The sequence below is a fragment of the Myotis brandtii genome, unplaced genomic scaffold (genome assembly GCF_000412655.1).
Source record: "Myotis brandtii unplaced genomic scaffold, ASM41265v1 scaffold570, whole genome shotgun sequence".
Classification (NCBI taxonomy): Eukaryota; Metazoa; Chordata; class Mammalia; order Chiroptera; family Vespertilionidae; genus Myotis; species Myotis brandtii.
The window spans coordinates 1,370,544-1,393,531 of record NW_005370134.1 but is presented as its reverse complement, the minus strand read 5'-3'; positions in this window follow the sequence as shown (position 1 = coordinate 1,393,531).

Below are 22,988 nucleotides of genomic sequence, written 5' to 3'. Positions count from 1 at the left end.
TTATTATATAATATATAAATGTATTATATAATTTATATAAATATTATATATATGTAATTTGATCACATCAAGTTGCCTTAAGGGACTTAGAAAATAGAGAAGATAAAATTTTGAAAGTGTCAAGATTTGTACTGGAAATACTTGTCCAAGGTACTAAATTTATACCACAAATAGTGAAAGAAAAACATGTAATTCAAGTCTATAATTGTTTAAAGGCCATAACTAAAGCTTACAGTCATTAGTTAAATGTAAGCCTTGGACCTAGTCTGCTAGAGATATAGACAAATATTACAAATATATACTTAATATAATTTAACACATTATTTATTTTTTTTATAGAGAAACACAGTACCAGAGAAGTACAAATGGTCTTTATAATGTGAAAAACAAAATAAACTGAATGCATGAAAAAATTAACACATTAGAATAGTTTCACATTTTCCATTAGTCCTCAAATTTCTAAAATTATGTATCAAAATACATAAGTATATGTAACCAAATATATAATAATCAAATACTAACTCACATGGATAACCTGTGATGTAGGATTGTAGCAGAAATAATACTTGTAGATCCCTTAGAATTGGTTTTCACTAATATTTCTATCTGCATGCAGTAATAACCCATTATCCTGCTCCAGTTCCCCTTTCCTTTTGTAGTCATGACCTTTTTTTTGTGGCTCTGACAGATGGTAATAGTGTTGAAAATTATTTTTTCCCTATTTTCATTTTCTTTGGTCTTGGTCATGTGACTTGCTTTGGACAATAGAACAGGGAACAGTCATGACCCATGACTTTTACATCCTAATCAGAAGATTTTAAAGAATTTGTTAGATTTCAGCAGTGCTCTTGCTCCTGTGCCCTCTGGAGAATAATCATGGGCTAGGAAAGAAGGAGACTAGAACTACATACAGCTTGGGATAGAGCCACAGCAGTAGATCTAGACATGTAGCTGCTGACAGGCACTGGAAATAAAAGACACAATACACAAATGAACTACAACCAGACCATTTATAAAAACACTACTCTCACCTACAATCTGCAACAACCAGCCCAGGAAGTCACACCACAACCTCTGAGGCAATCAGCCTCAAATAGCCATCACTTGATTCATAATCTCACATTGGATACCCCACTTTGAGTTAACCTCCTTCAGCTTGCCCCTGCCAACAGTTTCCAATCAGGGCATACCTGAAGCCTCCCCATTTTTCATTTTTCATTTTAAAACTTTTCCACTGTAAAGCTTTCTCCTCTGTGTGTGTGAGCAAACCCAAATAATAGTGGCTGACTTCTTTGCTATAAAAAGCTCTCAAAAAATAGCTTTTGTTTATTCTTATTTGGATGGTCTTTGTTTACATGCACAAAAATGAGAAATAAACATGAACCACTAAGATTCTAAGATTACTCTCATTCAGCATATACGGTATTAGGAAATTCTGACTATCATAATAATACATGACAACAAAGGAGTTTATTCAAAGAAAACAGAAAACATTTGGCCATAAGAATTTGGCCATGAAAATTTAAGAGGTGATTTTCTGGCAGCATAATACTCGTAAATCAAGTAATGTCATAGTCTATGTCTGAGAGAAAAAAAGGTTCAAAAGATTTTGTAAGCCAACATATTGTAATGTTTTACCAGACACCTCAGTGTTACCTCTCTTCCATCTAAGCAGGTAACAAAGGCAAGAACATTTTTAGAGGCTGTTCTTTGTTTCAGTCCACTTGCCCACACCCACTCCCACTATACAAATAGTACTCAGCAAAACCTTGCAACTTGTAAGAAATGAAAATTCTCAACCCTGTCCTGGACCTACTATACAATCAGAAACTCTAGTAATACATGCATTAATAGGCCTACCTGGTGATATGGAAGCAGGCTAAAGTTTGGATATAGACTGTGACATTACTCGATTTATGAATACTATGTGGCCAATAAAATTACCTTAAACTTTTATGGCCAAATATTCTCTGTTTTCTTTAGGTAGTTTCCTTTGTAGCCATTTATGATTATAATTGTCAGCATTCCTGAATATCACTGAGTTATATATACTATCACTCAAACACCATTGTGCTTTGAAATAGCAATTGCTAACATTTTCATAGGAATGCTGCTGGTTCCTAAGAGAAAGAGGATAGTAGCATATTCTAATTTCCAGTGTTACCCTGATCTACAAAAGCTCATTTATACATTTCAAATTCAGAACACTGTAGTCAGTGCTTTTCACGGCAGTACTATTGACATTTGGGTGTAACATCTCTCTGTTGTATATGATTACCCTTGCAATGAGGGGACGTTAGGATGCTTGCTTCCCTGCACTAAATACCAGGGCAACTCTCCAGTCTATTCATTGTGCTATGCAAAAATATCTCCCAGATATTTTTTTTAACTTTATTTTTAGTGTTGACACTATTACAGAGCTCCCCATTTCCCTCCCCCTTGCCCATTTCCACCTAACTTCCACCACCCTCCTCCCTCTGGCCATCACCACACTGCCATCTGTGTTCATGGGTCATGCATACATGTTCTTAAACTAATTAATCTCTTCACCTTCTTCCTCCTTTGAAGGCATGTGCAGCGCCTCTTGAGAACTATTGTTCTTGGGTAGCTTCTGATTTTTTTTTTAATTTGTTGTAATGGATGGCATCTGGAAGCAGTTAAAATAAAATTATAGACTGCTCTATATTCTCCCTTCCTCCCTTACTAACTTTCTGCTACTAATCCAGATATCATCACTTGAGACTCAGTTCAGCAAGCTTATAACTAGCTCTTTCCAAGCTCTTTTCGAGTTTTTCTTTTCTCCAAGCAATCATGTGTATTGTATACTCCTGCTAGAGCACTAATAAACAGCACTTTTCTTAGGTAACCAGTTCTAACATACCACTACCAATTTTATCATATCAACCCTACTGTTTGAATTCCATGCAAAATTATGAACTGGACATTTTTATTCTTAACAAATTAAAATAAAATGTTATTCAAAACAAGCCCTCCATTTCTCTCTTTCAGGTTACTTCCTGTGTAAATATTCTCTTGATTCTGGATCTGTGCTCATATGCTCATTACCAAGAGTGCTCTTTCCTCATCCTTCCCTGGCATTTAAATATTATGAATCTTTATTTATTTATTTATTTAATATTTTTTATTGATTTCAGAAAGATGAAGGGAGAAGGAGAGATAGAAACATCAATGATGAGAGTCATTGATGGGCTGCATCCTGAATCCCCCTTACTGGGAATAGAGCCCCAAACCTGGATATGTGCCCTGACTGGGAATCAAAGAATGGTGACCTCCTGGTTCATGGGTGGATACTTAACCACTGAGCCACACTGTCCAGTGCAATATTATGCATCTTTAAATAGATAACTTAACCTCCACATTTACAATGAGTACTTGACTTATTTTACTTGCTTAATTTGGTCTACTGTTACTTAAACTTCTATAAAATCATTATACATGCCACTTACTGTACAACTTCCCTACATTTAGTACTATTAGGGTACATACTTCCATATATAGGCATCTATTTTTTAAAAATTGTATTTACACAGCTATTATCATGTTCAGAATATCTAAAGAAGAGAGACTAGTTGGAGTATTATGATAATAGTCAAAGGATGCTTAATGGAAGAGAAAAATTAAAAGGCTTGACAAACTTTATTGTGTGCAAGAGGAACAAGAGAATAATTAAGGATATAGAATAATTAAAGATAAATCCAAAATTGGGTGACTCTAAGTATAGTCATGTCTCAATATCTCTATCTAACTAAATAGACATCTAAATAGATAGATAGAGATAGATAGACAGATAGGTTTTTTAGACATTGGCTTAGAGGCTGAGCAGTTTCAAGATTTACAGTCAGGCAGTAAGCTGGAGAACCAGGAAAACTAATGTAATTTCAGTCTAAATCTGAAAGCTTGAGGACCAGGAGAGCTGATGGTGTAAGTTCCAGTCCAAGGGCAGGAGAAAACTAATGCTCCACCTCAAACAGTCAGGCAAGCAGAGTTCCCTCTTATTCACACTTTTTTTTTATTGGATTCAGATATTAAATTAATTGGATGGGGACCACCTACATTAAGGAAGAAAACTGTTTTATTCTTTCTTTGATGCAAATATTAATCTTATCCAGTAATACCCCACAAACACACTTTGACCAAATGGTTTAGTCAAGTTAATATATAAAATTAATTGTCACATGATCATTAAATAAATAGTGAAATTAGGAGAAATTGCAGCTCTTAAAAATAAAATAAGGAGCCAAAATTAAAATGTTAATAGACTATCCTTGTAGAATTCAACGGTGAGAAATAGATTATATCTGCAAAGAGCCTATTTATAAATAAGGTCACATTCTGAGGTGCCAGATCTGAGTGGAGAGGGGGGAGCACTACTCACCTCAGATCTAGTCACTGGTAACTTTAGCAAATGAATGGTCACTAGGAATGGAGATGTGATAGAACTCAGGTAAAGCATTAGGGAATAATCCACTTGACCTAGGATAAGCAGGATGCAATATGAGGATAAAATCTGAGCATTTGAAGTACACTGTATTAATAACAATATCTATCCCAAGCTGAGGAACCAGATATAATCAAGACCCTCCTTATATGTCCCCTTTTGAGGTGTGGAAACTTGGTTATAGGAATTTGAGCTCAAATACATCTAACTTTCCATACTTCAAATTATATTATACTAGAGGCCGGATGCACAAAATTTGTGTACGGGAGCGGGTGGGGGGGTCCCTCAGCCCAGCCTGCACCCTCTCGCAATCTGGGACTGCTGGCTCCTAACTGCTCACCTGCCTTCCTGCCCAATTGCCCCTAACCACTCTGCCTCGGCCTCTGCCACTGTGGCTTTGTCTGGAAGACATCTGGTCTATCTGGTCTAATTAGCATATTACCCTTTTATTAGTATAGATAAGTAAATATAAGCCTTTTAAATTTCCACAAGGAAGTCAGATATCATTTTGAAATCTAATATAAAATAATAATATAACCTGATACTTTTCAGTTTAAAGGGGACATAGGGATTTTGACATGTTTTTGGAGAATTTCAAAAGACTGGTTAAAAGATGCTATATACTCAGATTAAATATATGGCATAGTTTGAATCTGTTTAAAACTTTTAGCTTTTTTAGTAGAGTCTTTGAAAAGGTATATTTCCATGGGAAATAAAAGCATGATTTTCTAATATTTTCTTTGGTATAAAAAAACATTTTACTGAACTTATGTTCTATTTTCAGAAATCACACACAAAAAATGTGAAAATACTTCACTGTTAAGATTTGGATGAATTCAACCTAGAAATGTAATAAATATATTTTCCATGTGGCTTGTGGCCACTTATTAGCATGTAAAAGAACCAGGTCGGGCTAACAACTCATTTTTCTGTGGAGCAAAATGATAGAGAATGAGTGGAAGAGCCAGCTTTGATCTAATATGTGATTATGTGTATATGTGAGTATGTGCATGCACACACATGCAGATGCTTAACCTTTTATTATTATTAAGGTCACATATACTTCCTGGAATTGTTTTTGAGGAGAAAATAAAAAATATCACATTATTACTTAGATATTTTAGTTAAAATAAATAAGTTTAGTTAGATTTATTAATGGCATTATTTAAAAATGTTCTGCTTGGCTGGTATTCTCAGTGGCTGAGCATGAGCATTGACATATGAACCAGGAGGTCATGGTTCGATTCCTGGTCAGGGCACATACCCGGGTTGTGGGCTTGGTCCCCAGTCAGGGGCAGGCAGCTGATCAATGATTCTCTCTCATCTTTGATGTTTCTATCTCTCTCTCTTCCTCTCCCTTCCTCTCTGAAATCACTGCCACTAGCAATGGAGAAATCCATTTCTTCAGCAACAATTATACATCTTTGGAGTAAAATGAGCAGTTCCGATTGGATGGGGCAGGTCTCAGTTCATTGTTAAAAAGGCACAACCAGTGTTTACCTGCAGTGATTTACCAAGATGGTATAAACACCCAAGTGGGCATAGTTCAGGTAATGCAGGCATTCCAGGTGTCCGGGGACCCAAAGGTCCATGACCCACTGAGGGTTCTTGGCTTTGCACAGGAAAAATTCAAATGTGAGCAATCATAGGGTTTAAATAGTTTATTAATGAAGCAGTGAGACAGAGAGTGGGCTACTCCACAGACAAAGCAGGCCCTTCACTAATGGTGTTACAGAAAAACCGGACAAGAACCAAACAGCGCTCTGAGAGTTTGGAGTTACACTTTATTCACCGTGGCGCGCTTAGGGAAATGAATCCAAATTCTAAGCAAAGCTACAAGCAGAGCTTCCCTTTTTATAGAAGAGCCAGCCCTTTGTGTGCTTACTGGTGGCGGCCTTGAAAAATACACAGTTCTATCAATTAAAAATGCACCTGGCATGGCATTGGGTGTATCTAGTCTCTGGCCTACAAGGTCAGACAGCTAATTTATCTCCCCCATTATTCAAGCAGACTAGAAAGCAAAGTTACTTTTTCAGAATAAGAGGCTGTCCAAAGAATAGCAGAGAATTCCAAACAGTAGTTTTACAGAATAGGGGTTTTCCTTCACAATGGGTTTTACTTCTTTTATTGAGATTCATTTAATCATGCATGGGACATTCAATAAGGAAGAGGAATATTTAGAATTTTTTTTGGAAAAAGGGTAGAGACTTTTTGGAAGACCAGGTTGGCCATTTTTTGTCTTTATATGGGCTTTCTGTCTTTTATCATAGCTAATGTATGACAATGAGAGTATAATCACACTAGGGGTTACTGCAAGGTGAAATTAGTTGCCATGTAGGATTAAGCTGGTCTGCCAGTTCTAAGCTTTTGGGGGTTGGTTTTACTATATCCTAGCCCTTATGGTCACAGCCATTTCGCCACATAGGAAGCCGAGGAAGCCGAGAGTTCAGTCTGAAGTTCTTCCCAGTATAGAGTAGGTTAGGAACCCCTGTCAGCAAATAGCTGCTAACACGGTTCTTACTTACAAAATTTGGGCCCTCAGTTGACCATTGGGAGTCTATCTCAGCAGATAAATTACTTCTCAGGGTTTAGACATTTAAGGAGTCAGTCAAAGTGTTATCAGAGAATTGCATTGGTGGAATGTCTGCGTCACTATGGGATTGGGGTTCCTTGGGTACTGCTGGAATAAGCATTTCTGGAGGCCCCCACAGGAGGATGAGATGTGGTAGAAAGCTTTATTTGTGTGAAATTACATCCTTCAGTCTCCAGAGTCCCATTTTCCTTAAGGCAGTCCTGAAAGGGTGCAGTTGGGGCTTCAGCAGAGCTAGAAGCAAAGCCAGTGTCCAAAGTTTTCATTCCCTGTTGGAGTTGAGTCAGCAGAGCATCAGGCTAGTTGTAATCCATTAGTCCAGGGGTCCTCAAACTTTTTAAACAGGAGATCAGTTCACTGTCTCTCAGACCATTGGAAGGCGGACTATAGTTAAAAAAAAAACTATGAACAAATTCCTATGCACACTGCACATAACTTATTTTGAAGTAAAAAAACAAAACGGGAACAAATACAATATTTGTATTTGCATGTGGCCCGTGGGCCGTAGTTTGAGGACCCCTGCTGTCCATTGTATGTGGGATGACATGGAAACAAGAGTCCCAAAGAGAGCAAGAGGACCAAGACAGCAAAATCTCTTTGTTCAGGAGCCTATGTGTTTCAGATTTCACACCCTTGCAGTGGCCAAGCACATTCTGGCCAATACACTGTTCCCAGGTTTGATTGACAGAAAGCACTTTCCCAAGTTGCCCAGACCTTAGGGAGAATGAGTCTATTGTCTAGTCCTTTCCCACAGCAATCTGCAAGGAACAAACCTGGAGAGTGTTAAAATGCAGCTTCCTGGCAAAGCTGTACAAATGGCATGCCCAGATTACCTGGCCTTCCTTTTGCTCTTTTCCTGTTAATTAATTAATAACTGGGTTAATTATAATGGTATCAAAGGAATTCACAGTGAATCTTAGAATAAGTTGAGACTTAGGAGCTATAGGGAATTAAAAAATAATTTCAATAACTGGCGGCTGTAATTTATATCGTGCTTTCTGTCTATTTGCTTATCTATTTGTCTATAACGAGGTTCATTGGCTATAAATGCAAGGTAGCATCCCTGCTGTAAGATAACATAAAAAAAAGATTGAGGGAATCATTGCTTTACTTTATTTAATTATAGGGATAATGCACGTGTAAGCTATATTGAAGTTATAACTCAAAGAAAAAATAGGAAAAATAAAATATTTTCACTGGTAATTCTTAAGGGGTCAGGATGGCCATGTTTCCTTACATTGGTAAAAAGGCTGCAAAGATAGATTTTTATGTTATCTACAATTTGTTATACATGTAATTGTATTTTGGAGAGGAGATGCTCAAATATGTGATAAAATAAATATCTACAACATATATCAGTTTTTAATCTTGATTTGTCATTTAAAGTCTCCTTCCCCAATTCCCATTATCCTCAGAGTTTAAAAAATGTAGCTCGGCAGTGCTTTTTATTCATGAGAGTAGCTCATTCTTAGAGGTAAAAGGAGAGTGGGCAGACAGCGCCTATGGGTTAAAAAAGAAAAGTGAAGGGTGATAGCATATGCCAACATATGTCTCTTTGGTATAGGAATTATTTTGAGAAACAGCAAAGGAGAAGCTCTGAAAACACAGTATTTGGTAAGGGAAATTTACATTTATAAAGGAGATTGTCTTTTGTAAGGACCTCTCTTTCTATTAGAAAGAGAAAGACAATTGAGAATCACAAGAAAATCTTATGAATGGAGAACCCCAATTAAATCAGCATAACAAACCTCACTATTACTTATTAGGAAAATCTTAATTTCCTGATAAGCTCCTCAGGACTGGCCTACCCACACCTTTCTTTTGGCTTTAGCCAATGCTGGTATTTAAGCTCGTGCTTAGGCCACCCCAGAAAGTTTTAATTTTCCAGAGTAGCTCCCATATATACATGAAGTGTATATGTTAATAAACTTCTATTTTTTTCACTTATCAATCTGTCTTTTATTACAGGAGTCTCAGCAAAAATTTAGGAGGACAAAGGGAAAAGTATGTTTGCCTCCCTCATAATAGCAAGGTAACCCACCAAATAGAAATCTCTTCTCAGAGCAAATGAACAGAACTTATTAAAAGACACACCTTTTAAAGGGTTAAACATAAATAAAACACTAACCTGGTAAAAGAGTTTCAGAAAAGACAAAGCTGGGAATGTGTTGTATATTGAAAGAAGTTTATAAAGACGTGGAACATAAATTTGAAGGTGAAAACATAAAAGAAAATAAAGGGATGTCTCACTATTGTTAATAAATTGTGAAATGTTAAAAGTTGACAGAGAAATGAAAACAACACATCCATATTATGCTGTCATTTTTGTCATGTGGGATCATTTTCAGATGTAAATGTTCCTGGTGAGACAATAATACCTCAGTTCTTGTCCTTTCTTTCTTTCTTTCTTTCTTTCTTTCTTTCTTTCTTTCTTTCTTTCTTCCTTTCTTTCTTTCTTTGTATTTAATGTTTATTGATGTTAGAGAGAGAGGAAGGGAGGGGGATAGAGAGTTAGATACATGGATGAGAGAGAAACATCCATAGGCTGCCTCTTGCAGGTTCCCCACTGGGGATCGAGCTCACAACCTGGGTATGTGCCCTGACTGAGAATTGAACCAGTTGATACAGGATTTTTGGACTGGAACACACGGTGTACCCCTGAGCAGGATGGTTCCCAGGCTCTTTGTCTGTCGGAGCCGAAAAATGAATCCTTGGATGGAAGATGGTATAGCAAAGATGGAAATTTATTGAAAAACAAGCACAGACTCCCATGTGGGGATGGGGAAAGAGTCCCACCAAGTTCCTGTTTCCAAGGTTTATAAAGCCTGCAGTTCTTGGTGCCTGGTTATCCCCTCTGATTGGTCACTATTCCCCTTTGAATTGGTTACTATAGTAACTCCTGAGCTCAAAGGTCAAACTTCACAAGGGACATGTGGTGCCCTCCTCCCTCATTGTCTTCCTATTCCCTCTGGGCTTTCTTCCCTCCTTCTTTATTTTGTAAACATAGACCTTTTGTTACCCCCAGTTCCCTTATCTTATGGAAATGTAACTATTGCCTCTCCCTTGTCTTATGGAAATGTAACCTTTGCTCTGTAGCCCTTTGTGTTTTCCATGGGGCCCCATAATTTCTGATTTTTTTTCTAAACCTGCCTATTTCCCCCTAAAAATTCCCATTTTACCCCCCAAAATCCTTTCACAGCAACCTCTTAGTTTATAGGTTGACACTCAACCACTGAGCAACAATGGCTGGGCAGTTCTTGTCTTCTTGAAGGAAAGATATCAATCAAGACATAAAGTGCAGCTGAAAGCATGGTGGTCCCTCCTTTGGAAAACTGCTGTTTGAACTACTCTGTTATTTTTAGATAGTCTCTTAATCTATAAAATATAACTTTGTTTTTTAGCTTGAATAATAGAAAAGATAAACTTAACTGTCTGACCTTGCAAGCTAGCCATCTAAAGGGGCTTATACACTGATACTGATAATAATTCCCACATTCTGCCAAGTGTTTGTTCATCCAAGGTTACAGGTGTCTATATAGATATTATATGTACTAAAAGTTACAAGTTATCTGTATAGATATGACAGGTGTTAGATATGATATATACTCAAGATTACAAGCTTACACAAAGAACTAGAAGGATATAAAAAGGAAATACTCCCTCCTGTGTTTGTTCAGAATTTGACAGAGGTAATCTGCTCTGAACCTGCGAGCAATAAAGATGACTCCTAACTAATTGGCTCATTAGGCGTCTTGTCCAGCTCGCTGATTTGCGATACAACACAGCAAAGCAAGCACGAATTTATTGGTCACAGCAAAACCACACTTAGGACAGTGAAACAAGGCGGGGCACAGAAGAAGCAACAGGAGAGCCTATGCTGGCCTGCCTTGGCTCACTGGGAAGTCATAGAAAAGGGGTCCTTGGAGACAGGTTCCTGGGGTTAGCTGGACAAGGTGCTGGTGCCCATTGCTCCCCTGATTGCAAGTTTCATGGGGTCCCTTAGAGGGAAGAAGGGGGGAAAGGAATGGCAGGGGCATGCTCCCCTGGGGGAGAGTGCACTGTATCATTTGTGTTAAGGGTATTTATCCCTCTCTTGCAGGTGGGAATCACCGGGGAGGGTCTCACTATAATATTCATCAGCTTTCCAGCTGTGCTCTTTCAGGTTTATAGTCTTCACTGATTGGCCAGTACCAGAGCAAAGGGTCATTAGTCAATGAAGCTGGTCCTGAGGTAGCCATGGTATTACTTGTCTGGTTTGTTGCTTTTCTGGGCCTGGAACTGAAGTACAACTGAGGCCTAGATGTTATCTTTAGGGAGGAAAAGTCTAGGGGGGTCTGAGAGGAGGAAAGGTCACCCTTGCGGGGAGGTCCTTGTTTTCCCAGTTTTGTCCCTCGATAGGCACTCAGGGCTTTCTGCCCTGGTGACCTTCTGTACATGGCCCATTGTTATTCTTCTCATGTCTTTCTAACTGCCTATAACACAAAGACTAGACCAAAATTAAGTGGTAAGTTAAGAAAACTATTAGAAGTTTCTAGCAATTTTTTAAAAATTTTAACTCTTCAAATCAAGTTTTTTAAAACTATGTTTTTATTGACTTCAGAGAAAAAGGGAGAGGGAAAGAGAGAGAGAGAGAGAAACATCAATAATGAGAGACAATCATTGATTGGCCACCTCCTGTATGCCCCACACTGGGGATTGAGCCCACAACCCCAACTCAGAATCAAACTGTGACCTCCTGGTTCATAGGTTAATGCTCAACCACTGAGCTACACTGGCTGGGCTAAAATCAAGTTTAATACATAGAGACTACAATTCAATTGGTTTGCATGAAGTTGCTTGTTTATTAGAATTTTTAAGCTCTTCAGGGAATCTTAATATATAGGAAAGGTAAAAATAACTATGTCATAGATAATAAAACCTCTGAAGGCTAACCTGTGAACTTAAGTTTTATTATAATATAGTTTCTAAGGAAACAATATTATTATTCAGTATTTACTATTACTAATTCTCTATAGAATTCAGAAGGAATTAAACAGATTGTAGGAGGAGATAGACAAGAAAGGCGTGATTACTGGGATACAACATTAATTTAGTGAGTACTGTGGGCAAAGGAACCTTATTTATTTATCTTTGTTATTTGTTTCTATAAGATTAATGGAATTAGCATGATAATAGTATTGCTTTGTCTTTCAGTTCTTTCATCTATATTATTATTGTGTGATATTCAACACAATTCAGATTATTAAGCAAATAATACATTATTCTTTTAAGACTAAATTCCTAAGATGGTAAGGGACTTGCCTGGATTTACAGTTAACTTTATTGACACTACATTTGCTCTCCTATACATCTTGTGTATAGAAAACCACAATAAAGCCTTTATTGCAATTTTTGGACAAGATAGAAAGAGGTGTGTTAGAATATAAAGCAAGCTAGTGAACTTGTAGATGATCACATATATTTATCCAAAGTATGTTGCTTGGTGTCAACCTTGATAAAGTTTTATTCTGAGAAGATAAAAGTCTATTCTGGTTCTACACTTTTAAATATTTATTAATACTGAATGCAATAAAGATATAGAAGCTATGGTTTTCAAATACACAAAGTCAAGATTGACAGTATTCTGCATACCAGAATTCACAGTTAAAATTCTGACATACTGAAATAAGTGGTCAAATATAGCAAGATAAAATTTTACATGCAGATAAAATTTTACATTAGGTTCAAAAGTATCAAGTGTATTTAAAGAGAACATATTAATTATCTTCAAATACTTGAAGTATATTTACATAGAAGAGAAGTTTGATGTACTTTGCATAAATCTTCATGACAGAAGTAAGATGCTGAACAAAAAGTTAAGGCATTTTGTATGAGAACATGAGAGGACTTTCTGACATGATAGGAACTTAAATATTTGGAAGCTTGGTCCAAGCAGGGGTGGGGAACCCTTTTTTCTGCCAAGGGCCATTTGGATATTCACGGGCCATACAAAATTATCAACTTCAAAATTAGTCTGCTGTATTTGGTCAAACATTTAATTAACTCACCCCTAATGCCTTGATGAGGCCAGACCAAATGATTTTGAGGGCCTTATAAGGCCTATGGGCCGGATATTCCCCACCCCTGATGTAGGGGTTTGCTACTATACCATATTATTCTATTTAATCCTTATAGGACTTCCAGGAGGAAGGTATAGTAAATTGATACTATTGTGAAGAAATTGAGGTTACATTGGTTAAGCTTTTGTAAAATGTCAAATATGGAACATGAGGTAGACTCAAGATTGGGACTCAAGTCTGCCTGTTTCCATTTTGCAAGAAATAATTACAAAACTAACAAAATTTCCATCATGGAAATTATTCAGACATAGTCGGGGAACTATTTGTCAGGAATTTTCCAGAAAAAAATTCCTTAAATGATCAACTGAAAGGTTAATTTTGTTTTCAAATTTCCTTTTAATTTTTAACTTTTTGATACTGTGACCTCTTTTCTGGAATCTACCTCCTTCTTAATCACAATGGCTGTGTGGGTTTTACGCTTTAGTACAATATGACCTGTTTCCTGAGGCACAGTCAGCTTTCTGACCAAAGACAGTGGTGGGCATTAGCCCTATACTAGGCAAGGAATTCACTCTTTGAGATTTCTAAACTACAAAGTATAAAGCTTAAAAACTGGTAGAAGCCATGTTTTCATTTTAGCTAGAAGGAGATGGTCTAAAGCTCAAGCAGAGAGAATCAGAGATGAGAAAGGAAGTGACCCTTTGGCAGCCACGAACCTGAATCTGGATTCCTGAGGCTGTGCAACATCCTGGACATTGGTTCAGACAGATACCTTTGCCTTGGGTGTTAGCTAAGTTGAAATAGGATTTCTCACTATTACAATGCAGAGTTCCCAGTCACTTTGCCAAGAAGAATAACATATCAACCCTAAGATATAGAAATGGCATAATACATTTGAGGATTAAGTCTTTGCATATCAGAGTCACAAAACTAATCTAAATCATAATTTAATTTTTTCACAAAAGTGTTACCTTAATATTTATCTCACCACCAATTTTTCTTGTGAAAATGAGTTCTATCTTTATATTATTATATAATTTTTGCAATAAATTTTTATTGGCAATAATGGCATAGGGAAATGAGAAACCCATGTTATGAATGACTCTGTGTATGTGTGTAAAACCAGTATTTTAATTTTCATTCCCTACACGACCTAGAAAATTTAATTTTCTATTAAAGTTATAAATGCAACTAAAAGGGTTTTTAATTAGGACATTTAAAACTCTATTTCCAACATTTTATACTGGGCCCTCAGCATTAACTGGGCATTGAATGTATTTGATTAATTATTTCATATAAAGCTCATTAAAAATTTAGGTTTTTAATATCATTTCTACTCTATTTTACTCTCAGCATCTCATACCATATTCAGAAGTCAATTAAATGATAATAAAATAGTTTCCATTGTGTCTATAACTATTAACCTTGTATCAATGGTTTTTAAAAGAAACTGAGCCCTGTATTGCATTGGTCAATTATTTGATAAGAAGGCTCTGTGATGGTTTTCATTCAATAATCTTCTATACCATCATTCTTTAATATATGCCTAGACTGGCATTTGGGATATACTGACACTTGCCAACATACTTATACTTTCCTACTACCTGATTTTCTAAAAAATGTTGTTGTATCAGTTTGACTGTTACAAAGTTTTACAAATTTGGTAAAATTGAATTTTAAGTGGATATAACATTATATTAGGAAATACAAAGACATTCTCTTTTAAGTTTTAATAAAACACAATATGTGTTTTGAAAAATTTAAAAATGTAACACAACCATTTTTCCTGAGCCAAGAAATTAATCTTACGATTGTCTTTCACATACCTGAAAAATATGAAAGGAATTACTTCTTCCCAGGAAAAAGTTGAAACCTGTCTATATTATTTCTTCCTATTGGTAAATTATTGTACAATATCTTATGTTTTGAGAAATTAAACAATTTGACAATCATAGATGTCTAAAATATAAGTTCTTAAATATGAATATATGTATGTACATGCATACAATTATTAATAAAAACTATTTACTATTTTAAAAGGTTTTCTGAAAATATGATCTTAACAATCATCAGCAACACTTGCTGATAGCCTTGGAGATATAAAGGTAAGTATTGACATGTTACTAAGCAAAGCAAAATCTAAACTAATTTAACTTTTTAAAATAAGTATATCAAGTACAGTGATATTCAAATTTAAAGGACATAAAAGATGAGTGTTTCTTTTTACAAGAATCAACATTCATTATTTTTGATATTCAAGTTTTACTACAGTTCTGTGAACTATACACTGATATTGAATATAGTCCTTTTGCATCTTTGTATTTACTTATCTATCTAGTCTTAAATAGGTGTGAATCTATTTATATGACTTATCAACAATTTTAAATTGATAAAAAGCATTTTAAGATATTATCTCAAATACTGAAAACAGCTAATTTAGTTGTATTTTTATTGTGAGTTTGCTATACAGACTGAATATTTGTGATTCCCCAAATTCATATGTTGAAGCCTGATACTCAGTGTGATGGTATTTAGATATGGAGCCCTCATAAATGAGATTAATAACCTCATAAAAGAGACACCAGAGAACTACCTTCACTCTCTATCATGTGAGGTCTTCACTCTCTACCATGTGAAGGTGTTGTATTGTCAATCAGCGAGCTGGACAAGACGCCTAATGAGCCAATTAGTTAGGAGTCATCTTTATTGCTCGCAGGTTCAGAGAAGATTACCTCTGTCAAATGCTGAACAAACACAGGAAGGAGTATTCCCTTTTTATATCCTTCTAGTTCTTTGTGTAAGTTATTTTTGCAGACAGTTTGTAACCTTGAGTATATATCATATCTAATATACATCTGTCATATCTATATAGACAACTTGTAACCTTAAGTACATATCATATCTATAAAGACACCTGTAACCTTGGATACATAATGAACATGGCATGAGAATATGGGACTTATTATTAGTATCAGTGTATCAGCCCCTTTAGATGGCTAGCTTGCAAGGTCAGACAGTTAAGTTTATCTTTTCTATTATTCAAGCTAAAAAACAAAGTTATATTTTATAGATTAAGAGACTATCTAAAAATAACAGAGTAGTTCAAACAGCAGTTTTAAACAGCAGTTTTCCAAAGGAGGGACTATCATGCTTCAAAGGTAAAATGTGAAGTCAGCTATCTGCGGTATGGAAGAGGGCTCTCAATAGAATTCAACAATGCTAACTCTTCGATCATGGACTTCCAGCCCCAAGAGCTGTAGACAATGCATTTCTGTTGGTTATAAACCACCCAGTTTAGAAGAGGTCAATGGGGGAGAAAAGGGGCATATGTAATACTTTCAACAATAAAGACTTAAAAAAAAACTCTGAGCTAATGATAACATGGTTACATATAGTTTTGATATATTAATAATGCATGTAAATTATGTGGATGATATTAGAATTACGTTCCCTTTCACTATTTAAAAAATATCATGGATTTTTAGGAATTTTTATGATAAATTTCTGGTGGTATGGCAGATATAAGAATTTGTAGCACAGAGGATATTTCTGTGGTCCTTCTTTACATAGAAACATGAAAAATATTTCATTTTTAATTTTAATAATATTAACTGTATGTTTTTAAAATCTCAAGATGGAGAATATGTATGTTTACAATGTGATTCTAATTTTTATTCTCTAATTTTATTGAGATATAATCTTCTATGTATATAAAAGCCCAGCAACCAGAATGACGGAATGACCAGAACAACTGGAATGACTGGTGGCTATGACGTGCAATGTGGCAGACAACCAGCTAATCTGGGCCCCAATTGGCCCCTACCACTCCGATTGGGGGCAGGGTAGCCTGGCCAACCACCTGCAGCCCTCCCCCCAATGGCCCGACCCAATGTGCCCCCATCAGGGTGGGCCAGCCGGACCTCACCCATGCACTAATTTGTGCACCGGGCCTCTAGTTGACATATAACATTATATTAGTTTTTGGTATACAACACAATGATGTGATATATGTATATAATGCAAAATGATTATTAAATTGTGTTTAGTTAATATCTATCATGTCATATAGTTATAATTTTTTCATGTGATGAGAATTTTTAAAATCTATTCTCTTAGCAATGTTATATGTCAATAATTATCCAATTATTCATTGTTAATTATAGTCATTATGTTGTACATAATTTCTCCAGAACTTATCTTAGAACTGGAATTTTATACATTTTTACCAATTTCACCCATGTTCCCTACCTCACCCCCAACCCCACCTCTGACAGCCACCCATCTGTTTACTGTACTTATGAATTCATTGTTTTAAATAATCAACATATAGGTGATATCATATAGTATTTGTCTTTCTCTGTCTGAATTATTTCACTTAGCACAATGCCTTCAAGGTTCATTCATGCTGTTATAAATGGTAAAATGTCCTTCATTTTATGGCTAAATAATATTACATCATATGTATATATACTATGTAATATATATGTACATAATGGGATAGTGTACACACACACACATTTTTTTTATCCATTCATTTATCCATGAACACTTAAGTTGTTTCTATTCCTTGGATATGTATATAAATCTAAAATGGACTTGGGAGTGCAGATATCCTTTTGATCCTTTTGGGATAGTGATTTTATTTCCTTTGGATACATACCCAGAAATGGAAGTGCTGGATGATATTTCTATTTTTTCATTTTTTGAGAAACCTCTATACTGTTTTCCATAGTGGCTGTACCAATTAACACTCCCTCCAACAGTATGCAAATGCTCTCTTTTCTCTACATCCTCACCAGCATTTATCTCTTGACTTTTTAATAATAGCCATTCTAACAAGTGTGAGGTGATATCACATTGTGGTTTAGACTTATATATGGCAACAATTAATGAGGCTAAGCACATTTTAAAATTTACCTATTGGCCACTCATATATCTTTTTTGGGGAAAAAATGTCTATCAGGTCCTCTTTCCATTTTTAATTGGATTATGTATGTATTTTTTTTATTAAGTTGTATGTGCTTCTTATATATTTTGAATATTAATCCTTTATCAGATGTGTGGTTTTCAAATATTGTCTTCCCATCCCATAGGTTGCCTTTTATATGTTAATCATTTATTTTGCTGTGCAGAGCTTTTTTCTTTAATGTACTCCAACTTGTTTATTTTTTACTTTCTTGCTTGTGCTTTAGATGTCATATTCAAAAAAAGCATTGCCAAGGCTTATGTGAAGAAACTTTTTCCCTGTGTTCTCTTCTAGGAGTTTTATGGTTTCAGGTCATACACTGAAGTCTTTCATCTGTTTAGAGATGTTCTTTTGTTGTTGTTTGTTGATATTTTGTTGTTGTTGTTGTTGCTGTTTTGAGTAGTGTGAGAGGTCTAATTTAATTCTTTTTCATGTAACTACTCCAATTTTCCCAGCACCATTTATTTAGGAAAATGTATTTTCTCCATTGAGTGTTCCTGTCTTGCCTGTCAAATATTAGTTGACATATATGCCTGGGTTTATTTTTAACTCTCAATTTTGTAACACTGGTCTTTTTGTGTTTTTATGCTATTTTGATTACTATAATTTTGTAATATAGTTTGAAATAAGGAATTGTGATGCTTTCAGCTCTGTTTCTAAAGACTGCTTTGGCTAATTGGTATCTTTTGTGGTTTCATACAAATTTTAGGATTTCTTTTTCTGCAAAAAATGACATTCGAATCTTAATAAGGATTGTATTAAATCTATAGATGGCTTTGAGTACTATGGACATTTTAACAGTATCAGTTCTTCAAATCCATGAACATAGAATATCTTTCCACTTATTTAAATCTTCTTCAAGAAGACAGGTTACCATATAAAAATGCTCCTTGCTTTTGTATATTGATTTTGTATCCTGCAACTTTACTAAATTTATTGATTATATCTCACAGGTTTTTATTTATTTATTTTTGTTTTCTTTTCTTTTTGGTGGAGACTTTATTATATTCTATATATAAAATCATGCCATAGGTGGTCTAGATTAACCAGGAGTCCACTTGCATTCTTAGGAAATAACATATTGACGTTTTCTATTGAAGTAATTTAAACATTAAATAATATTTAATATGCTATTATCTACCGAGAAGAAGCTAGCAAAGTAAATTATAAATTATCATTAACTGGAAATTATGTACCTTTAACCCTTTGCGGTCCAATGTTATTTTTGGAATTCAAACAGTCTGGTCCAAATTAATTGACGGGATTGAATGTTGAACTTTTTAATGTTCTTATTGCTTGACATTGGACCTGCTTCTAGCGCCTGGTCTGTCGAGTCAGCCTTGAGGTTGGACCGAAAAGGGTTAAAAAGAATGAGGAATCTATGTATTAGTATATATTCTATCTATTATTGAATGAAGGAAGCAAGGTGCAGAAGGGTGTGATAATATGCTACATGTATATTTATAAAAGCCTAAGCAACCAGCCAACTGACTGGCCGGTCGACTGTCCGGTAGCTATAACATGCACTGACCACCAAGGGGCAGATGCTCAACACAGGAGCAGAAACCACAGGCATGGAAACATGGAACAGACTGATGAATCTCAGAGGGAAGGGAGGAAGGGGAGGGTGGGGAGAGATTAATCAAAGATGTTATATGCATACTAGAAGCCTGGTGCATGGATTCGTGCACCTGTGGGGTCCCTTGGCTTGGCCTGCAGGGATCGGGCCCAAACCGGCCTGGTGCATGAATCGTGAACTGGGCCTCTAGTTTTATATAATAAGGAGGATTAGGAAAATACATCTTTTTTCACTTATGTAAATATATACAACATCAAGAAATAAAGACAAAAAACAGTAATAATTCTTTTTTGTGTATGTGTAGGTCAGATGGAGGTAAGAATAAATATACTTTTCACTATAAATATAAAAATAATGATAATATATGTTGTACATATGTTGTAGTGCAAATATATCCATATACTGTATATGCACATATATGTATAATATACACATATACACTCTATGATTCTTCACACATATATAATGTTTAAATAAAAATTGTTTGGGTTATATGAAAACTAGCCATTCACTCTTTGTCTAAATAATGACTTCTACACAAAGGTAATATATATGTAGCCAATCTGGCACTCTCTATTCAAATGGTCAACAATTTGGCTTTGTTCTCTTCATTTTCTTGATCTAATGCCAGTGTTTTGATATTGACTCTTGATAATGAAAAGATTGCCCTGGGCTGGAGCCATAGATGTGTGTATAAGGCAGAATATTATAGACTCATTCCAGGAGCATTAGGGAAAAATCCATCTGCACAATAGGAAGCATAGACATCTATATTTGCACATTCTGAATAGCAATAGCCCAAGTTTTTTCCCAGTGTTCAGTATGTTTTTGTACAATTCACCAGCCATATATATCTGAGTCGGGCTTTTAAGGCTTGTTGAGATAAGGGCACACAGCCCTTGATAATAATTTATTTCTATAATAAATTATAATTCTTTATAATCAAAAGAAACAAGGACTCTCTATTTTTGCTTCAAGAGGGAAATTCATATATACTCATTATATGTGAAATTTGTGAAAGATACCATAAATAATGATGTTCTATAATGCAGCCACAATGATGCATTTGACATTTAGAGAATAGCAATGCCAAGTTCTCATAGAAATGTCCCCAGAGCAATATACAATACTTGATAGCACGCTCAGTACATTATATAATTTTTCTTCTGACATACATTGATATAAAGAAAATTGTATCTTATAGTGGGTGCTCTCCAGTGATTGCTGTCATAACAATAATACCTAATATAATAGGCTATTTTATAATCCACAAAACACTTGTATTCATATTATCTCATTTGTTCCTTACATAGGTTAATGATATTTTAAGGAACACAAAACTAAGTTAAGAAATGTCTGTTTCTTCTTTAAAGCCAAATATCTGTTAAATATAGATGCAGAGACAAACTTAGATGTTGTGATATCTTATTTTGTTCTCTCCTCATTACATTTGCTTAGATCTTTAAAAATTTACACATTTTAAAATGCTCTAAATCACTCACTCAGCTATTAGATCTCTCACGAGGATGGCCTATAACTTAAGTTGTAACCACTGATGTTACTGTACAAGGGATTTTTTGAAATGTATTACATTTTGGAATGAGAGTATTATTTTTTTATTATTATCCTATTTTTTTGTTGTGAAAGAAATTCCATTTCTGCTCTACAGTAGCCTATTTCTGTAAGTACCTTAGAAGAACTTCAAGACCCCTAAACCTAGTCTGTTACAACTGTTTATTTTGGGGAGTTCTGGATATCCTCCCACTGTCCACATTAATTATAGCTGAGTAAATATTGACAAGGAAGTACCCCACCACCATCAACAGCAGAACCAGTGTCTGCCTCAGGGGAGGAGTTTATGTTATGCCTCCATAGCTGTATTTGGTAAAAGCTATGCACTAGTAATTTTGGGATATGATTTCTAAATGAGAATTTTTATTACAGATATATCATTCCATCCCCACCACTACACCTTCATTGTTATTGAAGACAGTGGACACATCTATTAGCTTCAGGTAAGTGGACTATGCAATGTCATCTGTCATCCTGATATAGACATACATAGAAGCAAACTTCATGGGCTTTGAGCTGGTTTGGTAACTGAGTAAAATTTCGGGACTGCGCTCTTGTGAAGAAATTAAATCTTTAAATATGTGTATGTCGGATTATCTCTTGATAGCTAGATTTTCAAAGGGGTGGAGTGTGAAAGGATTAAAACCACTTACATAGAAACAGATACCTGCATTATCAGGTATGAGGTGTCCTCCAACACATACACACTTGCACATACACACACATACACATTTTTCCATACTCCCTTGCAAATAATTATAGCAATGTGACCACGTTCTGATCAAAGAGATTTAAGAAAGAATTGGTAGAAGAAGCTTCTAGAAAATCACTCTTTATCTTTCTTCACTTATCCTCATCCTGCTGACATGTGAACGTGATGGATGGAACGTTAAAGTTTTGGACAATGAAGCTACTTTAAAACAGGTCAGACAGTAAAGGTGGCTAGACAGAGGGAAGGACTGGTCATCTCTGATAACGGAGCTGCCTCTGGACAAACATATTGTGGGGAAGCCACTGCTGTTTTCAGTCACTGTTATTAGCACCTGAACATTATATCCAACTGATACAAGAAAGATTGCACACTTTGTTAGCTCATTGACCAATCACTAGAATGCCATATTCTTTTCTTGCTTTCACATTGGCTAAGCTCAATTGAGTATTGAAACAGAAAAAAAAGTATCAGCAGAAATAAAAGTTAAACAAATTTAAGAAAACAGCATTTGACTTTAAGATGAGAAAATGGAAGATATTTCTTACAGAGCAAAGCAAAATGCAAATATAAATAAGTGAATAAAATGGTGAGTGGAGAGTTTCCCTATTCTACTTGTCCCAGCTTACTGGCCTGTCATCCATTCAACTTTCTTTCAACATTTCTCTTTACCTTCCTCCATTACACCAAAGCAATACTTTCTAGTTAGTTAGAACTCTTAGCCTTAATTTTTAGGTGACATGTAAATATTTAACATTCCTCAGATTAGCAATACATTCATATTTTTTTAAGAGACACAAACAGAAATTTCACTAGCTAAACAATTTTAAACAAACAACAAAGACACATATTTAAACAATAAAAACAGATAACATTCCCCATTAAAAACTTTGAATCACCATGGAAACATGGGAGAGCTTTAGGAGGGTTTTTTAAAAAAACAAAACAGAAACAAACAAACATAAAAAAAACAATTTTACACTGGCACGCACCACATTTACACCACAGAATACCACCAAATCAGTTTCAATAGTGCAGAGATACAGAACAAGTC